The sequence below is a fragment of the Orcinus orca genome, chromosome 7 (assembly GCF_937001465.1).
Source record: "Orcinus orca chromosome 7, mOrcOrc1.1, whole genome shotgun sequence".
NCBI lineage: Eukaryota > Metazoa > Chordata > Mammalia > Artiodactyla > Delphinidae > Orcinus > Orcinus orca.
The window spans coordinates 76,563,934-76,585,956 of record NC_064565.1 but is presented as its reverse complement, the minus strand read 5'-3'; the positions used below and the strand labels follow the sequence as shown (position 1 = coordinate 76,585,956).

The 22,023-nt window shown below is 36.9% G+C and overlaps 2 protein-coding genes and 1 long non-coding RNA gene across 4 annotated transcripts in view; 1 reads left to right on the top strand and 2 right to left on the bottom strand.

Annotated features, from left to right (window-relative positions):
• C7H2orf88 (chromosome 7 C2orf88 homolog) overlaps nucleotides 1-1,916 on the bottom strand; it is a 61,539-nt gene extending 59,623 nt beyond the window's left edge. For both annotated transcript variants that reach the window (XM_049712156.1, XM_049712157.1), the window contains exon 1: nucleotides 1,822-1,916. The gene's annotated coding sequence lies outside the window, so the exon portion shown is untranslated. The remainder of the gene's footprint in view (nucleotides 1-1,821) is intronic.
• The window catches only part of PMS1 (PMS1 homolog 1, mismatch repair system component), a 596,068-nt gene that overhangs the window by 283,957 nt on the left and 290,088 nt on the right, over nucleotides 1-22,023 (bottom strand). The window lies entirely within an intron of this gene.
• Nucleotides 6,570-8,248, top strand: LOC125964971 (uncharacterized). The gene is made up of 3 exons (XR_007478359.1): nucleotides 6,570-6,706; nucleotides 6,898-6,989; nucleotides 8,025-8,248. It is a non-coding gene; the product is annotated as an uncharacterized LOC125964971 (long non-coding RNA).

Sequence of the window (22,023 nt, the reverse complement as noted above, 5' to 3'; positions counted from 1 at the left end):
AGGGTGGCCCCTGGAGTTGTGGATGTCAGGAGCTCTGAAGGAGTTGCGGAAGCTGAGCTAATCAACAGGAGATAGCAGGAGTCTCGGGTAGAGAGAAAAACTGTGACCCAGGGGGACTACACTCAATAAATATTGCAGAGCAAGGCCTACGTGAATGTGACTTCAATTACCGAGTAAGTACTGTGTTCCAAATGCTGTCCTCAGAGAGATCTTTTAAATGCATAAGTAGTGTTACACCCTTGCTTAAAGTCATTGCTTCTCATTGCATTTAAAATGAAAATTCCTTCATCTGGACTTCACATTCAGGTCCCACAAATTCGGTCCCCAGCCTACATCTCTAACCACAATCTGCCTCTCACAAAGCCCTCTGCAATCCCCTCTGTCTGCAATGCCCTCTCCATCCTTCGCTCCATTGCCTAAAACCTACCTATCCTGCTGTTCTCACTTTAAATGTCACCTCCTAAGGCCTTGCCTCCTGACCACCTCTCCACCATCTAAATTATACCTCTAAAAACCTTTGTTACAACACCCTGTATTTTCTTTCATATTCGATTTTGTAATTATGTGTATATATTCGACTTTCTTGCCTCATGAAACCACAAGCTCCACGAGAAAGAACTGTTTTGTTCAGTACTTAGAAAAGTGCCTGGCACATGGTAATCAGCAAAGATTTGTGAAAAGAATAAGTTTAATCTCCATAGCCTTGTAAAAATGATCCCTCTTTTTCAGATGTGGAAATTGAGGCTCAGAAATGTTGGGTGATCTATCCAACATCTCAAAATATGGGTCCAAATCCAAATCTCATGATTCTAAATGCTATGTTGTCTCCCAAATGAAGAAGGGCTTCTCATGAAAATAAGAAAGGTCTGGAAGTGGCCTAGGTGGCTAAAGTGGATGACAACCTGTCTCCTGGCTCTGGTTTATGAGATTATGGTATGGACAAAGAGCAGGCTCTGTCTGAGAGGGTTGGAAATGAGTAAGGTCCAAAATAAAGATGCGATGGAATATTCTGTAAATAGGTTGAGGGAAGTGGGTTTGCAAAGGAATAGGGCTTTCAGAGGATCCTGTGGAATTGACTTAAGAGACTGGACGGCAGTAAGAAAATGAGCAGGGAGAGAGGGTGAGACTTCCAAGCAGCCACGGGGATCAAAGAATGGATGGATGGTTGACTGAATGATGTGAATACTTTGGGAAGTATCTGGGGACTCTGGAAATAAGCAGCTTGGACAGTTAGAGGGGCTGAACTATCAGGAGTATCCGGAAGTACTCAGCCAGTGTGAGGCTACAGTACTGACTACATTCCTTCTCGCTGGAGAGACTTCTCCACTAATATGGCCTGTCTGCCCCTCATCAAGTTCTGGCATAACCCCTGGTTCCTCTGGAAACTCCTGCTTCACTGCTATTAGCTGAGCTGTATCCTGCTGCAAGGGCCAGGGGCAAGAAAATAAATCTCCATCAGCAGTGGAAGTAAAAACCGTGACTACACAAGAAGGCCAGGGATAGGTTTTTCAGGAGAAAAGTTCAAATCTGAGAGTTTCTGGGTCATGTTTAACACCACATCCTACGCTCTTAGAAGTGGGTGTAAATGTGGGTATAGTCCTAGACCACTCGAGAATGTGTCAGGTCTAAAAGGCACAGAAAGGAATGTTTTTAAAAGTCACCAAAGCTCCTGACTTCATAAATACTCCACTGTAGTTAAAAAAAAATCTATATATTTATGTTATATTCAGAGATGGATAAAAAGTAATAATATTAGGTTTATTGCGTCGATCACTAAAAAGCAAAATATCTAATATTAGAAGTTGTTAAGAAAAACTCTACCTTAAAACTGAAATCCAAACAATCCACAACAGATGTCCTATGAGGTGTGTAGAAATAGGCGAAGGCTCCTGAAAGGCGGCAGCAGCTGGCTCCCAACCACCCTTTGCCTAGAGACAGTTGCTAGGCAACACTAGATTTGCTCACAAATGCACTTTTTACCCAAGGATAAGTATTATGATAACACACACACTGCCTCCCAATCAATTTTTCTGCTCCTGTTTCATTAAAGGCAAGAGACTCTGGTAAACATTATTGATGATGGCTAATAGTCTCCTGGACACTGAATTGTGCTGGGCTCTTTCCTGGACAAAAACATTATTTTTGCCTTCTAGGTCTAGGGGGATTTAGAAAAGCCTGAAAGCCAAATATTTCCTTTGTTCTCAATTTCTTTGAGTCTGAGTGCAAATGCTGTCCAGGAAGCAGAAAGATGGAATAATGGATCTGAGACTCATTTTCTTTCAAGTTCTTTTGTTGACTCATAAAAAAACGAATACCGCCACTCAATTTAAACTCATTTTAAAAATATTTAGTAGACAGAGAATTTGAAATACGTAAAGAAAACAAAGATGTGATCAATCTAGAATTAAGGTTTTACCTTTGTTTTGTATTGATGCTAGTGAACTGCTCAGTAACACAACAATAAAAGGTGAGAGTATGATTGGCCTTGTTCTGAATGGTGCTCTTTCTACAGCCGCTGCCAAATCATTTATTGGATGCATTCCCATCACCTGCACTCAACACTTCTAAAACAAACATATCTTTTCCTCAAAGCAGTTGTGCTTCTAATATTCTCATTTTCGCTAAAAGCACCATCACATTTCTGGTCCTTCAGACTTAAAATCTTGGCGCTATAATTGCCTCCTCCCCATGTAGTCTTCATGTCTAATGACCAAATCTTGCTTCTTATTCCTTTTGCTCTCTCTTCTACTGAGCCATCCTGTCTATTAATGATTTCCTTTATCACTTTATTCCATTTTCCTCCACAAATATGTATATATATTCTCTATTCCTCACAGTTAAAGCTAACATTTTTTAGTCTATAATTGAGAGGAACCAATCTTAGCCCTTCAACTGTCCAACAAGCCTCTGCTCTAGTCACCCCATGCCTTCCTCAAAGTTCCTGAAACTTAGGAGACATGATCCCTGCTTTCCTCTGTCCCTCTCCAAACGTTTACCACTGCCTGTAAGTCTATTTTACCTGGAATACTCTTAATGCTTTTATCTCTAATCATTCCCCAATTTAGTTATCCCATAAAACTATTCTAAATTCCCATTTCTTCCATAAAGCTTTCCTCAATTCTCCACACTCATACTGATATAATGCCCTCACTAGTAACTTCCTTTAAAAAAAATTTTTTTTTAATTGAAGCATAGTTGATTTACAATGTTGTGTTAGTTTCTGGTGTATAGCAAAATGATTCAATTATACATATATATTTATATTCTTTTTCATATTCTCTTCCATTATGGTTTATCACAGGACATTGAATATAGTTCCCTGTGCTATACAGTAGGACCTTGTTGTTTATCCATCCTATATATAATAGTTTACATCTGCTAACCCCAAATTCCCACCCCTGACCTTGGCAACCACATGTCTGTTCTCTATGCCTGTGATTCTGTTTCTGTTTCGTAGATAAGTTCATTTGTCTCATATTTTAGATTCTACATATACTCACTAGCAACTTTCAAGTCAGTCAGTTGGCATCTCCACACATTCTAGAATGTTACCAGTCAAGAATCTTAACTCATAATAAGAGTTGATACTTACATAGTGCTTATTCTGTATCAAGCACTAATCTAAATACATATAATAAATTCAATTATTCATATCAACTTTATGAAGTAGAAATTATTATAATTCTTATTTTTGAATGAGGAAATTGGGGCACAGAGAGGCTATATAGTCTGCCCACTTAGTAAGTGGCAAAGTTGGGAATCAAACCCAGACACAATGGTTCCATAGTCCATATGCTCTAAACCACTAATCCTTACTATAGGTTCCTTCTAGTTCAAAAATTCCTACACATTATCTAGATCTGCCTCATAATTTGACCAAAGAGAAACCAAGGAGGAGAGATATTCAGTTACAAAAAGTTACACAAAGCAGCGTTTTTCAAAATTTAATGTGAATCACCTGGGGGTCTTTAAAATGCAGATTCTAATTCCGTAGATATAGGATGAAGACTGAGATTCTACATTTTTAACAAGTCCCCACGTGTTACTGATTTGACTGGTCTGTGTAGCTCACAATGAGTGACAAGAACAAAAAGAAATGAAAGCTGAGACTGGAACTCAGTTTTGACTTATTCTATCCACTGTTATCCCAAACATTATGCTAATAGGTAAGGAGGGAGAAAAATGTACCTGAGAGAATTTACTGGGAAAAAATTTACTTCATTTTGAATCACCTTCTTGCAATCATGAATGGCAAATAAATTTTATGATGCTTTTTTTCACATATATTTTAATTTTGTAGTAGTATAAAAAGCATTGAGTGGGCTTCCCTGGTGGTGCAGTGGTTGAGAGTCCACCTGCCGATGCAGGGGACACGGGTTCGTGCCCCGGTCCGGGAGGATCCCACATGCCGTGGAGCGGCTGGTCCCATGAGCCATGGCCGCTGAGCCTGCGTGTCTGGAGCCTGTGCTCCGCAACAGGAGAGGCCACAACAGTGAGAGGCCCGCATACCGCAAAATAAAAAAATAAAAATAAGCATTGAGCTTGTCCAAGATTTATCATCCATAAATTCATTATTCACTTCTCTACACCCCATTGATTTATTGCTCTAGGTAGTGACTTGGGGATATGGTATTGAAGGAGGAAAGAGTATGTGGTAGGAAAACAGGCTTTCCAAGACCCAAATAAACTGGAGTCAGGATACCACTCATGAATATTTGGGCATTCATTCTGTTTTTTCCTCTGAATGAGCTTGCCACTGAGTTAGACTAGAAAACCAGAGTACCAGATGTCAATTTTTTTTTCCAATAGGGGCATATATTTCCTAAGGGCTTCCTAAATAGTAATATTTGCCCCTGGTATGAAAAGTACAAGACAAAATTAAGCTTCCCAGATCTGGAAGGACTTACCTTGTGCAGCTAGTGTTAACAGTGGTAAATCCCTCTTTTGGGAAGCTGCACTAAGAAATGCCGGGAAATGTGGCCATTAAGACTTGCATTAAGTCTGTGTGACCTTGGCCAAATACACAAATACATCAGAAACTTGAGGACGGTGAGTGTCTATGTTCTCTTTCTAGCCATCTATCATCCATTTAAACCCATAAAGTGAAAAAAAAAAGGGAGCATGCCAATTCTTTTGATGTCATTTATATATATTATGTCCATCATTTAAGTAAAAACTACCTACTTTCCCCCTCTTTTTCCTACCACTCTTACCCTCCCCAAATCTGTGATTCTGTGCGTCAAAATATGTTTGCTTTGTCTTCCCTTACCTAAAGTCCTAATTCTGTAACTTATTCTAATGTATCCTTAAACAATTCTGTATCCAGGAGCTTTTCCTGAAGATCTAAGGTAATAACATTAACCACTAACTGAAGATTTTGTTGTTGTTGTTGTTGTTAGAGAAGGACATAAAATAGAACATACTCCTTACATTTATTTTAGATATAGTTAGAATGCCAGATAAAATAGCTCTTTGAGAGCTGAAAAATAAACCTTATAGATTTCTCTCATACATGAGAACTAAGGCATTATTCAAGGATAAGCTTTTTTTAAAGGATACTATTAAGATGCTTTCAGATCACTGTAGTAGTTTATACATATTTACACAACATGATTTTTTGTTAATAAAATTTTAACTATAGAATGATACTTTCCAGTATACAATGTACCCTCATTTTTCATACATTACTTCTGGAGCACTTAATAAACCTGAATTATTGAAGACATTATTGTTTTAAAAAAGATTTTAAGGGTCATCAAAAGTATCTCATATCATATATTTTACATAGCTTTAAGTAATCCATTGAAAATCAATGGCTTTGAGACCTGCCATGTTGTTTTATTAATTTGCTTCCTGCTTCCAAAATATAATTAAGTGTATTGGGGAAGGGAGATTTATTTTGTTTCCCTAACAGTATTACACTAATTAATTTATAGAAAAGCATTTTGCCCCATGAACTTTTTTTTTTAATTGAGGTACAGTTGATTTACAATACTATATTAGTTTCATGTGTACAACATAACTGATTCAAAATTTTTATAGATTATACTCCATTTATATTTATTATAAAATATTGGCTATATTTCCTGGGCTGTACAATATATCCTTGTAGCTTATTTAGTTTGTGCTTCTTAATCCCCTACCCCTATCTTGCTCCTTCCCTCTTCCCTCTCCCCACTGGGAACCACTAGTTTGTTCTTTATATCTGTGAGTCTGTTTCTTTTTGTTATATTCTCTAGTTTATTTTTCAGGTTCCATATTAAGTGATAACATACAGTATTGGTCTTTCTCTGTCTGACTTATTTCACTAAGCATAATACCCTCTGGGTCCATCCATGTTGTTGCAAGTCCCATGAACTTTTATTTTAGTAGAAATTGCCTTTAGAGTGCCATGTCAGTCACCATGATCTATGTGTGACAGATTTCGCAACATACATCCCCAAAGAGTGGTAGAAAAAGAGAAAGCTCTCACAGATAACTCATTATTCCAGCATTGATTTCTGCATTGATTAGAGTGGCTAATTTCTTGGCTCACCCCATTTAACTCAGGTCCTCATTTGTCCTTTGTAGAAAGCTGTTTTAAAGAGCACAAGAGAATCTAAAACCATTTCATTAGGGTGACATCAGAGACAAAAAAATCCTAAGAATTATGTAGAGGACATCATTTCACTGACTGAGATGCGCTTCATGCAGTCAACCCACTTCAGTAAGTCTTATAATCATGAGCTATCTGCTTGTGGCAATGCTATACAGTCATATACTCCAAACTCAGGAGCATATAAATTTGAAAGAATTAGGACATTTTCTGAAAATGTATTTGAATTAAATGTGGAAGAGTTGAGGTGAAGAAAGAATTTAAAAGCTAATGATATTATCTCTTGATAACCCTTATGAAAGCACAAGACTGATTTTATCACATATGGAATAAGCAGACTTCACACTCAAATACCAAGCTTTGCCAGAAAAAGAAACAAAGAAAAAAATCACAGGTAAAGTTTTGCAAGTAAAATAAAGCTATATAAAAGGAAAGTTAAGGGATTTCCCTGATGGTCCAGTGGTTAAGACTCCACGCTTCCACTGCAGGGGGCATGGGTTTGATCCCTGGTCAGGGAACTAAGATCCTATATGCTGCGGGTGTGGCCAAAGAAAACCCAGTTAATATAATCTAACAGAATTAGAGTGCTAGGGAACAAGGATGATCTGACAATGAAAATCAAGAAACAATGATTGAACTATTAATAATTTTAAGTATATGATTAAAAAGATTGATGAGAAATGAGGAAAATTGAGATAAGATTCAAGCAGACTTTTAAAATGAGATTAGAATATACAGTAATTAAAAGATTCAAATTGTCATACACAGATATTTCCTGGATATTCTATACTTTGTGTAAGAAAAGTGATCACAGCAAGAATAAAGACTCAGCATGATTGTATCAATAAATTTTTCCATATTAATGCAAACTAATATGAAATAGTAATTGATACAACTAGTAATAAGCATTTCTAAGAAATAAAAGCTACATCAAACTGTAAAAAACTGGGGGAATTCCCTGGTGGTCCAATGGTTAGGGCTCTGCACTTCCACTGAGGTGGGCCTGGGTTCCATCACTGCTTGGGCAACTAAGATCACACAAACCAAACCAAACCAAACCAAACCAAACAAGAACCCACAACTGTAAAAAGCTGAACATTATAATGAGAATGATATTTAGAATCATGTTACATGCAAAATTTAATTAATTTGGATTACAGAATAGTGTGATTTGAATTGCTTCAAACACAAAAATAAAAGCAACTAAAAGTCTGCCCTAAAATAGAACTGATTAAACAAGCAAATAAGGGAAATTAGTCCAACTAGTGTGAGAAGATAAGATACACTGGTCCCATCAAGGTCTTACTGCACCTTTTTTTTTTTTTTGATTTTTTTAAATTAAAAAAAAAATTTTAATTTTTTTTTTTAAATTTATTTTTTATATTGGAGTATATTTGATTTATAATGTTGTGTTACTGCACCTTTAAAGAGAAACTAAGAGATGTGATCAGAAGTGTCAGACAAGGTAGAAAATGTCACATCAGATGAACAGCTTCAGGAATCCGATTAAGTTATCCTTTCTTCATTTCTAGCCCACTTAACATGATTTGAAGGTCAGTCTACACAAGGAGGGCACCAGCACACTTGTCTGTGCGTTCATTCCCACTTTGAATTCAAATGCAGCATTCATCAATGGCCCAGCCACTTTTTTTGAATAACAAACTCACCACTAGGTTGCAGTCTTAGCTCAACAGCTCCTTTAAGAACAAACTACTATGTATAAAATAAATACGTTACAAGGATATATTGTAAAACACAGGTAACATAGTCAATATTTTATAATAAATATAAATGGAATATAACCTTTAAAAGTTGTGAATCACTATGTTGTACACCTGAAACATATAATACTGTACGTCAATTATACCTAAAAAAAAAAATTCCATTCACAAGCAGTTAACCATTTAGTGGTTAAACACATAATACTTCTCTCTTGTGACAAGAGCTGATGCAAGCCACATTCAGTTTATCAATCAGTTCACTGGCCAATCTAGATTCCATGCAGATATACTGTTTTTCAAAAGCATCAAAACTCACAAATTGCCTATCAAAATGTTCTCACTCATCAGCAGGCAGCCTCCTTAAGAACTTTCTTCCATTACAAGTGCATAATCATGCAGCCAAAAAAAATCATGCTTTGGGTATTTTAAGCCTCTAGTTTCAACATAGGACAAATGGTTAAATAACAATATATAATTATCTTTCTCTTTGTTTCCATTGCTTGTATTGGGTCCTGAGACCTCCATGTAAGAGTCAGCCTTGCTGTGCTGACTCCTTTGAAAAGTCCACCTGTCTGTAACCATTGTCAGCACTTCCACTAGTAGTTTCTCAAACAAACTTCAGGAAATAATCATTCTTTAAACTATAAATGCAAGAATAAATAAATATTACAGAAAATTTATCATATATCCTCTTTAAATAACTATTATAGGCCATAGTCCAGGTAAAAGAGCGATGAGTCCAGGAGCAGGCAGTGAGATATGTGTGAATGAGTAAAGCACTGAGTGCTTTATTATTGTTTAAATCCTCAATTACTACAAATAAACCCACTTGATCAGTATGAATCTGGAATTTAAACGCTAAATGATACATGACATGATATATGTCAAAGTGTGTTAAGAACCAGTTAAGTGTGTTAAGAACCAGTTATTGGTTTGTTTGGAGAAAAGATTGAGATATTGATAAACTTTAGGTAATGCCCTTGGTTCAGTAAGTTAGGGGTAACCACCAGAAGAATAAAAGCAGAATGAGTAACTTTCAAAACAGCAGAAGCACATTTGATTATACAATAAATGGTAGGAAAGGAGAAAAAGAAACAAAACTCAGGAAGAAAGCATGGTGTCTTTTACTAGCTTCCCTCAAAGAAGAGAGCCTGAATCAAGGTCTTGTATGCAGGCAGTTTACTTTGGAAAAGAATCCCAAGGAACAGGAATAAGGGACTGACAAGAGTGAAACTGAGAAGGAGGGCAAGTCTACTTAAGAGTGCATTACTGACTTGATCAGCATGGGGCTCAATCCACTAGGGTCTTCTGAGGAGCCATGTAGAATGCACTTCAGAATTATATACCAAGGGGTAAAAGAGACGAACATTTATTCTTCAGCTCATCTGCTTCATTGATCAAGGGATACTCAGTTTTTAACTCATCTGAAATTCTTGGTTTGCCCATGTCACAGTGGTGAGAGGTTCTTGCAGGTGTCCCAGGCAGTGGTGGTAGAGAAGGCCAAGAGTAGAAAGCAGGAGATCCATAGTACAGCTGAGACAGCATGCTGTCAGGTTATACCTTTATGCAGGTGGTGGCTTCAACAATGATTGAAGTAAAAAGATGAGGCAAAAGATGGCAGCAATAATTGTAATGATAGTCATTGCAAACGGGTTCAACTCATTAGGTTAAAGAAATGCAGTACTATGTTATTTAAACGTCAAAGGATACATATCAAAATATTAATATACTCTGCCTCCAAAGACTTGACACTATCTATATTTTCTGACTCGAATGCAGCAAAATTAGAATGGAAAAATATTTACAATATTCACAAGGTTGTCCTCCTCCTCCTTTTTTGGTTATAGCAAAGTATATTACTGGATGAGTCCTTCTGTTGAAAAAAACTAAATATACTGGATACATAATTTTTGAAATCTTCTTAAAATTAATGAAGAGCTGACAAGATTGTAAGAAATTAGCAGGCAAAGCCTGAAGGGGACAGAGGAACATAAGGAGGTAAACCAATACAGAGCCCTCTTTTGGCCTGAAGGTGTTTGCCAATCCCAGTAAATTTGAACTTTCATGTTGACAACTTCATTTGAATGAGAAGATCAGAAAAAAAAGAAGCTCAGTGTCAGACAAGGTGAGGAATCTAATAATAGACACTTCGCACAATGAGCTGGGATCTCAAAGACTTACTCTGAGACTAAGGGTTAACTAGAAACAAACCAGCACATATGTGGTATTACAGTATACACTTCCATCATTGAGGTAGACCAAGGGACTTGATTCAATGTGGCCCTGTTATGGTGATATAATTAATGTTCCTAGGTATCTGGCAGAAGCCAATTCAAAACCTCTCTGGAAAAAATAACTATTCTAGATCTCAGATTTTCTGTAATATTTTTTAAGTACAATGGCTACAAGGCAGCCAAAGATAACCAAGTTAATAAACAAAATACTACAAACAAGAACAGGGAAAAACAACAGACAAAAGAAACAGATTTGTAAACATTCAGATACCAGAATTATCAGCCAAAGGCTATAAAACAACTATGCTTAAATAAATAAAAGATAAATTTTGGGGAGAAAGTCTGCAGGGAAGAAAAACCTATAAAACCAGATAGATCATATTCAAAAGGAAGAAAACAAAACCTCTAGCACTGAAAAATACAATGTCCCAAATTAAGAACTCAGTGGATAGGTTAAATAGTAGATTACAAACAGCTGAAGAGAGAACTGGTATAAGATAAGGAAGAATAAAATACACAGAATGCAGCCCTGGGAGATAAAAAGATAGGATATATAAAAGAAAGGGTAACATATTTAAAGGATAGAATAGAAGGTCTAACATAATCAATTGGAGTCTCAGACGGAAAGAAGAGAGAGACCAATATTTTAAAATATAACTGAGAATTTTACAGAATTTATGAAAGACACCATTCTATATATTCAAGAAACCCAAATAACCAACAGGCAAACTTATAGCTGACTTGTACAGCAACAATGGAAGCCAAAAGGAAGTAAAATGGTATCTCTGTTACACTGAAAAATAATAGTCAAACTAGATTCAGCAACAATATTTTTCAAGAATAAAGACAAAATACAGTCATTTTGTGACAAAAATGAAAGCATGTATCATCAATATACTCATAGTAAAGAAAATTCTAAAGCATCTATAGAAGGATGAAGAATGAAGAAAATGATAAATATGTAGGTAAACCTATATAAACAATGAGTGATATAAAACAACAGTAATAATGTCTTGCAAGGTTTAAAAATTATGTATTTTTCCTGTAATGGTGAACCTGGTAATTCCAATCAATGAGAACAAATAGAAAAGCCGGTATCAGGGAGCCTGTGAAGAATTACAGGGCCAAGGTCCAGGAAAAGAAGGAAACACAAATAGGAAGCCTGCTATCTGGAACATCTATTAATTTCTGAAGGATCAGCTAATAGGCTAAAAGCTGAAATGAACTTTTCATAGACTCATAGGGTTAGCAGCATAAAGACAAGTTCAAGCAATTAAATGGTAATATGGGGCTAGTAACACCCCCAGCTTCAGGTGGCATCCCCAAATGCTACACTCTAGGAGTAAGTGAACTAAAATAGAAGAGCCAGTTTCAAATCACCTTAATAACTGATTGAATTAAAATAATCTGAGATCACTAGTGCCTCTGGACACTTGCCTGCAAGGGTAAATCCTCTTTAGAAGAAAAATAGCATCATTCTGGCCCTCAAAATTTTCTACAATTTTTCATAGTCAATTCCAGCACTCAATCTAAAAAACAAGGCATACTAGAAAACATGCTAAAATAGTAAGAGAAATAATAGATAAATAGAAAGAGATATAGAGGATACAGATATTATCAGCTATGGGTACTTAAGATAACATTTAATCTTTTCAAGGAACTACAAAAAAGATTTAGAATTTTGACAGGGAACTAAAAACTATACAAAAGAGCTGAATAGAAATTCTAGAACTGAGAAGTACAATAACAAAGCAATGGATTGTTTTCAAGGCAGTTTAAGCACAGCTTAAGAAAGAATTAATGAACTAGAATACAGACCACAAGAAAATATCCAAACTGAAGGATGGAGAGAAAAAAAGAATGAAAAGTAGAGAAAACAGTGTGAGAGACAGAAATTACAGTGGAATAGTTTGTTATACATGTAATTGGAGTTCCAAAAAGAGAGGAGGGAGAAAATGGGACAGAAACAACATTTGAAGAGATGATGCCTGATAATTTTTCAAAAACAAGAACAAGCCACAGATTCAAAAGAATGATGAAGTGAAAGCAGAATAAACATAAAGGAAACAAAATAAGGCATATAATTGTAAAACTGCTAAAACAAGGGCAAAGAGAAAAAAAAATCTTAAGAACAGACTACCCACACACACACAGCAATACAATTCACAGCTGTCTTCACAACAGGAAAGAAAAAAAAAAAAACCAGAAGAGGGACTTCCCTGGCAGTCCAGTGGTTAAGACTCCGAGCTTCCACTGCAGAGGGTGTGGTTCGATCCCTGGTCAGGGAACTAAGATCCCACATGCCACACGTCAAAAAAAAAAAGCCAGATTATTTCCCCCCCGGCTCTGGCTGGTCACAGAAGATGAAGTCAGAGATACAAAGCATAAGGAAGATTTGATTTGCTGTTTCTGAATTGAAGATGAAGAAGACTGCATGACAAGGAATGTGGGCAGCCTCTAGGAGATAAGAGTGGTTCTGGTTGATAGCAAGCAAGGAAATAGGACTTCAAGCCTACCATAGCAAGAAGAAAGGGCAGACATCAGAAGCAAGAAGAACTACAATCCTGCAGCCTGTGGAACAAAAACCATGTTCACAGAAAGATAGACAAGATGAAAAGGCAGAGGGCTATGTACCAGATGAAGGAACAAGATAAAACCCCAGAAAAACAAATGAATGAAGTGGAGATAGGCAACCTTCCAGAAAAAGAATTCAGAATACTGATAGTGAAGATGATCCAGGACCTCGGAAAAAGAATGGAGGCAAAGAAATGTTTAAAAATGACCTAGAAGAATTAGAGAACAAACAAACAGAGATGAACAATACAATAACTGAAATGAAAACTACACTAGAAGGAATCAATAGCAGAATAACTGAGGCAGAAGAATGAATAAGTGACCTGGAAACGGAACGGTGGAATTCACTGCTGTGGAACAGAATAAAGAAAAAAGAATGAAAAGAAACGAAGACAGCCTAAGAGACCTCTGGGACAACATTAAATGCACCAACATTCGCATTATAGGGGTCCCAGAAGGAGATGAGAGAGAGAAAAGACCTGTGAAAATATTTGAAGAGATTATAGTTGAAAACTTCTCTCACATGGGAAAGGAAATAGCCACCCAAGTCCAGGAAGGGCAGAGAGTCCCATACAGGATAAACCCAAGGAAAAAATGCCGAGACACATAGTAATCAAATTGGCAAAAACTAAAGACAAAGACAAATTATTGAAAGCAGCAAGGGAAAAACGACAAATATCATACAAGGAAACTCCCGTAAGGTTAACAGCTGATTTCTCAGCAGAAACTCTACAAGCCAAAAGGGAGTGGCATGACATATTTAAAGTGATGAAATGGAAGAACCTACAACCAAGATTACTCTACCCGGTAAGGATCTCATTCAGTTTCGATGGAGAAATCAAAAGCTTTACAGACAAACAAAAGCTAAGAGGCATCAGCACCATCAAACCAGCTCTACAACAAATACTAAAGGAACTTCTCTAAGTGGGAAACACAAGAGAAGAAAAGGACCTACAAAAACAAACCCAAAACAATTAAGAAAAGGGTCATAGGAACATACATATCGATAATTACCAGAATGGATTAAATGCTCCCACCAAAAGACACAAACTGGCTGAATGGGTACAAAAAGAAGACCCGTATATATGCTGTCTACAAGAGACCCACTTCAGACCTAGGGACACATCCACACTGAAAGTGAGGGGATGGAAAAAGATATTCCATGCAAATGGAAATCAAAAGAAAGCTGGAGTAGCGATACTCATATCAGATAAAATAGACTTTAAAATAAAGACTGTTACAGGACATGAGGAAGGACACTATATAATCATCAATGGATCAAGCCAAGAAGAAGATATAACAATTATAAATATATATGCACCCAACATAGGAGCACCTCAATACATAAGGCAACTGCTAACAGCTATAAAAGAGGAAATTGACAGTAACACAATAATAGTGGGAGACTTTAACACCTCACTTACAGCAATGGACAGATCATCCAAACATAAAATTACTGAGGAAACACAAGCTTTAAATGACACAAGAGACCAGATAGATTTAACTGATATTTATAGGACATTCCATCCAAAAACAGCAGATTACACTTTCTTCTCAAGCGCACACAGAACATTCTCCAGGATAGATCACATCCTGGGTCACAAATCAAGACTCAGTAAATTTAAGAAAAATGAAATCATATCAAGCATCTTTTCTGACCACAATGCTATGAGATTAGAAATCAATTACAGGGGAAAAAAATGTAAAGAAAACAAACATATGGAGGCTGGACAATACGTTACTAAATAACCAAGAGGTCACTGAAGAAATCAAAGAAGAAATCAAAAAATACCTAGAGACAAATGACAATGAAAACATGACGATCCAAAACCTATGGGATGCAGCAAAAGCAGTTCTAAGAGGGAAGTTTATAGCTATACAAGCCTACCTCAAGAAATGGGCTTCCCTGGTGGCGCAGTGGTTGAGAGTCTGGCTGCCGATGCAGGAGATGTGGGTTCAGGCCCTGGTCCGGGAAGATCCCACATGCCGTGGAGCAGCTGGGCCCGTGAGCCATGGCCGCTGAGCCTGCGCGTCCAGAGCCTGTGCTCTGCGATGGGAGAGGCCACAACAGTGAGAGACCTGCATACGGCAAAAAAAAAAAAAAAAAAAAGAAACAAGAAAAATCTCAAATAAACAATCTAACCTTACACTTAAAGGAACTAGAGAAAGAAGAACAAACAAAACCCAGAGTTAGCAGAAGGAAAGAAATCATAAAGATCAGAGCAGAAATAAATGAAACAGAAACAAAGAAAACAATAGCAAAGTTCAATAAAACGAAAAGCTGGTTCTTTGAGAAGATAAACAAAATTGATAAACCATTAGCCAAACTCATCAAGAAAAAGGAGACGACTCAAATCAATAAAATTAGAAATGAAAAAGGAGAAGTTACAACAGACACTGCAGAAATATAAAGCATCCTAAGAGACTACTACAAGCAACTCTATGCCAAAAAAATGGACAAACTGCAAGAAATGGACAAATCCTTAGACAGGTATAACCTTCCAAGACTGAACCAGCAAGAAATAGAAAATATACACAGACCAATCACAAGTAATGAAATTGAAACTGTGATTAAAAATCTACCAACAAACAGGGGCTTCCCTGGTGGCACAGTGGTTGAGAGTCTGCCTGCCAATGCAGGGGACATGGGTTCGTGCCCCGGGCCAGGAAGATCCCACATGCTGCGGAGTGGCTGGGCCCGTGAGCCATGGTTGCTGAGCCTGTGCGTCCGGAGCCTGTGCTCCACAACAGGAGAGGCCACAATAGTGAGAGGCCCACGTACCACAATAAATAAATAAATAAATAAATAAAAATAGAAATCTACCAACAAACAAAAGTCCAGTACCAGATGGTTTCACAGGTGAATTCTATCAAACATTTAGAGAAGAGCTAACACCCATCCTTCTCAGACTCTTCCAAAAAATTGCAGAGGACAGAACATACCCAAACTCATTCCATGAGGCCATCATCACCCTGATACCAAAACCAGACAAAGATGCTACAAAAAAAGACAATTACTGATCAATATCACTGATGAATATAGGTGCAAAAATCCTCAACAAAATACTACCAAACAGAATCCAACAATACATTGAAAGGATCATACACCATGATCAAGTGGGATCCATCCCAGGGATGCAAGGATTCTTCAATATACGGATATCAATGTGATATACCATACTAACAAATTGAAGAATAAAAACCATATGATCATCTCAATAGATGAAGAAAAAGCTTTTGACAAAATTCAACACCCATTTATGATAAAAACACTCCAGAAAGTGGGCATAGAGGGAACCTACCTCAACATAATAAAGGTCATATACAACAAACCCACAGAAAACATCATTCTCAATGGTGAAAAACTGAAACCATTTCCTCTAAGATCAGGAACAAGACAAGGATGTCCACTCTCACCACTATTATTCAACATAGTTTTGGAAGTCCTAGCCACGGCAATCAGAGAAGAAAAAAAAATAAAAGGAATACAAATTGGAAAAGAAGAAGTAAAACTGTCACTGTTGGCAGATGACATGATACTATACATAGAGAATCCTAAAGATGCCACCAGAAAACTACTAGAGCTAATCAATGAATTTGGTAAAGTTGCAGGATACAAAATTAATGCACAGAAATCTCTTGCATTCCTATACACCAATGATGAAAAATCTGAAAGAGATATTAAGGAAACATTCCCATTTACCATTGCAACAAAAAGAATAAAATACCTAGGAATAAACCTACCTAGGGAAAAAAAAGACCTGTATGCAGAAAACTATAAGACACTGATGAAAGAAATGAAAGATGGTACAAAGAGATGGAGAGAAATATCATGTTCTTTGATTGGGAGAATCAATATTGTGAAAATGACTATACTACCCAAAGCAATCTACAGATTCAATGCAATCCCTATTAAATTACCAATGGCATTTTTTACGGAACTAGAAAAAAAAATCTTAAAACTTGTATGGAGACACAAAAGACTCCGAATAGTCAAAGCAGTCTTGAGGGAAAAAAACGGAGCAGGAGGAATCAGACTCCTTGACTTCAGACTATACTACAAAGCTACATTAATCAAGACAATACAGTACTGGCACAAAAACAGAAACACAGATCAATGAAACAGGATAGCAAGCCCAGAGATAAACCCACGCACCTGTGGTCAACTAATCTATGACAAAGGAGGCAAGGATATACAATGGAGAAAGGACAGTCTCTTCAGTAAGTGGTGCTGGGAAAACTGGACAGCTGCATGTAAAAGAATGAAATTAGAACACTCCCTAACACTATACACAAAAATAAACTCAAAATGGATTAGAGACCTAAATGTAAGGACACTATAAAACTCTTAGAGGAAAACATAGGCAGAACACTCTGACATAAATCACAGCAAGATCTTTTTTGATCCACCTCCTAGAGTAATGGAAATAAAAACAAAAATAAACAAATGGGACTAATGAAACTTAAAAGCTTTTGCACAACAAAGGAAACCATAAACAGATGAAAAGACAACCCTCAGAATAGGAGAAAATATTTTCAAACGAATCAACAGACAAAGGATTCATCTCCAAAGTATATAAACAGCTCACGCAGCTCAATATTAAAAAAACAAACAACCCAATTGAAAAACGAGCAGAAGACCTAAATAGACATTTCTCCAAAGAAGACATAAAGATGGCCAAGAAGCACACGAAAAGCTGCTCATCATCACTAATTATTAGAGAAATGCAAATCAAAACTACAATGAGGTATCACCTCACACCAGTTAGAATGGGCATCATCAGGAAATCTACAAACAACAAATGCTGGAGAAGGTGTGGAGAAAAGGGAACCCTCTTGCACTGTTGGTGGGAATGTAAATTGATACAGCCACTATGGAGAACAGTATGGAGGTTCCTTAAAAAACTAAAAGTAGAATTGTCATATGACCCAGCAATCCCACTACTGGGCATATACCCAGAGAAAACCATAATTCAAAAAGACACACGCACCCCAATGTGCATTGAAGCACTATTTACAATAGCCAGGTCATGGAAGCAACCTAAATGCCCATTGACAGACGAATGGATAAAGAAGATGTGGTACATATACACAATGGAATATTACTCAGCCATAAAAAGGAACAAAATTGGGTCATTTGTAGAGACGTGGATGAATCCAGAGACTGTCATACAGAGTGAAGTAAGTCAGAAAGAGAAAAACAAATATCGTATATTAACGCATATATGTGGAACCTAGAAAAATGGTACAGATGAAGTGGTTTGCAGGGCAGAAATTGAGACACAGAAGTAGAGAACAAATGTATGGACACCAAGCGGGGAGAGCCGTGGGCGGGTGGTGGTGGGATGAATTGGAGATTGGGAATGACATGTATACAGTAATATGTATATAATGGACAACTAATAAGAACCTGCTGTATAAAAAAATAAATAAAATTAAATTTAAAAAAAGCCAGAGGACAATGAAATGATAGCTTTGAAGGGCTGGGAAAGAAATCCCATAACCAACTAAAATGTCCTCAAAAATAAACATTAAATAAGGACATTTTCAGAGAAATAAAGCTGAGAGAACCAGTCACCAAAAGACCCATTCTAAATGCAGAAGAAAAATGATACCATACGGAGGCTCGGGGACATAGCAGAGAATGAAAAGTGAACAATAAAATATATGGGTAAATTAAATAAATTATAAATAAAATTGACTGCAAACACACAACTTCTTTTGAATAGAAAAGTGTGTGTATACATACATTATCTCCGTACATATATGCCTGTATATGTATACATGCATGCATATCTATATATGCATGTACATGCATATATATATACACATATATATGAATGTATACTATGTTGAGTGCCTTTTAGTGAGACTCTTGCCCATTCTATTGAGTTGTCCCTCTCTCAGTAACTGATATAAACAAATTAAAGGGAACATCACGAGGAAAATTTCAAAATATTAGAACTGAAAGGCTTATTAAGAGAAAAAGGGAGGAAGATGTAAACAGCAATATACAGAAAAAAGTTAAAGTAGACAAAAGAATAACAGATTTTTTAAATTATGAAGGAATACCATAAATGAATTAGTAAATTTGAAAAGTTGATGAAATGAAAACAAATATTGGAAAAAGATAAAATTTCAAAATTACCCAAGTAAAAGAAAACTTGAATAGACCAATAGGCTCTAAGAAAATATAATCAATTATTTTAAAAAAACTTTAAAAATTGGCTAAGTCTAGACTGTTTTACAGGTAAGATCCACAAGAAACCCATAATCTCCAATTAGTGGAACAGCTCTTCAATTAATTTTATAATACTAGTATACTCTTCATACAAAAATCTAAGGATAGGAGAAGAAAAGGAAATTATGGGCAATTTCACATATAAACATTGATGCAATGTTTAAACAAAATATTAAATAACAGAATCCAGTGTGCTATAAATAACAACAACAACAATAGCAACAAAACATCATGATCAAGTAGGCTTCATACCAGGAAGGTAAAGTCTAAAGGAGGGAAGGCATATGTCCAACTCAATCGATGTAGAAAAACATTTTGATGAAGTCCAAAACCTATGTATGATAAAAAACTCTTAACAAAACTAGAAATAGGAAGGAATTCCCTTACTTTGATAAAGTTATCTATCAAAAACCTATAGCAAGAATCACATTAATGGAAAAACTTAAAAAGCATTCCCTTTACATTCAGGAACAAGATGAAGATCCTCCTTATGGATACAGAACACTGTAGGTCCTGGCCAATAAAAGACAAAGCCAAAAATAAATAAATAAAAAGAAATAAGAGGTAGGCTAGCAAATTAGCATATCAAAATTTGTGGCGTTCCACTTTCCAACAATTAGAAAATAAGATATCACAACAGTAACAAAAACACTAATAAGTGTCTCTACATAAATCAACAACAAATACATAAGGAAAATCTATTCTTTAGAATTCTCTAAAGGTTAAACATAAGGTTACAAGATTTTATTAAAATTTACAAGTAAGGCCTGAATAATTGGAGAGATGTACTATGTTTATGACTGGAATCATGACTCAGGCAGAAGTGAGAAGGAAAAATGTTATTCTAAATATAGGAACGTGAAATCTAAAAACATAATGTTGAATGAAAAAATAAACAGAAGTGAATTTTGTTCAATTTATGTAAAATTTATAAACAAACAGAAAGACTATACTATGTATTTTAAAGAATATATATGTGCTCATTTACACACACACACACACACACACACACACACACACACACACACACACACATACACATTCCTAGTATGAACTCTATTTCTTGATCATGAGGTGTTTTTTATACATACCCATATATTCTTTGTTTTCTTTTTTCTTTTTTTTTTTTTTGCGTTACGTGGGCCTCACTGTCGTGGCCTCTCCCATTGCGGAGCACAGGCTCCGGATGTGCAGGCTCAGCGGCCACGGCTCACGGGCCCAGCCACTCCGCGGCATGTGGGATCTTCCCGGACCGGGGCACGAACCCACGTCCCCTGCATCGGCAGGCGGACTCCCAACCACTGCGCCACCAGGGAGGCCCATTCTTTTTATTTTAAGGACAAATGTTAAAGACCAAGGGAGGCTTATTACTGCCGGCAGAGGTGCCTTAAATGGTGACCTAGTCTGGTCCTGAAAGACTTAATCTCCCTAAATACCTAGCTTAGTTTACCTAGGGTTGAAAGAGATGATGCTGGCACACTCACAAAGAATGATAATAAAAATCCTCCAAATGCATTTACAGTGTAATATCATACCTCTGCTTGTGTTTATTAATGCACTACCAGGTGATGGCTAATGGACAAGGGGCATGCCGAGGCTCAGTCTCCTATTTGAGATGATGTCCTACTCGGTAACCCGATTACCAGGAATGGGACACAGCCATGAGAAGGAATCTGATTTCGTTTCTGGGGTGGAAAGAAGCAAAGTAACAGACAGATTCCAACTCAGGTTGTGTTTTGTTTTCAAGGTACGCATTTTGACGTGGTATCTGGGTCACCTGCCAGCTCCCATGCATCCCTCAATTTGTAATCTCCTTGCTGTGTCCACACACAGATCAGACCTTTTCCTGGGCTCTGAGGGCTTCTCTGTCCTCCTAGAGATCTAAATCACCTGCCCTTACCATAGAATCAGAATCAATGCTTTCCAGTTCTTGACCAATTATCTTTAGAAAGATTAGGAGTCATAAAGAAATTGTTCTGATCTTGCATCCTGTCTTTGAGCTTCTAAGTGCTCTGTGAGTTAGACCCTGGGACACAGTGGAAGCCCCCTGCTTCAACTGGTGTGCCCCATATTCTTTTTTTTTTTTTAACATCTTTATTGGAGTATAATTGCTTTACAATATTGTGTTAGTTTCTGCTGTATAACAAAATCAATCAGCTATACGTATACATATATCCTCATATGCCCTCCCTCTTGCCTCTCCCTCCCATCCTCCCTATCCCTCCCCTCTAGGTGGTCACAAAGCACAGAGCTGATCTCCCTGTGCTATGCAGCTGCATCCCACTAGCTATCTATTTTACATTTGGTAGTATATATATGTCCATGCTACTCTCTCACTTCATCCCAGCTTACCTTTCCCCCTCCCTGTGTCCTCAAGTCCATTCTCTATGTCTGCATCTTTATTCCTGTCCTGCCCCTAGGTTCTTCAGAACCTTTTTTTTTTTTTTTAGATTCCATACATATGTGTTAGCACACAGTATTTGTTTTTCTCTTTCTGACTTACTTCACTCTGTATGACAGACTCTAGGTCCATCCACCTCACTACAAATAACTCAATTTCATTTCTTTTTATGGCTGAGTAATATTCCATTGTATACATGTGCCACATCTTCTTTATCCATTCATCTGTCGATGACACTTAGGTTGCTTCCATGCCCT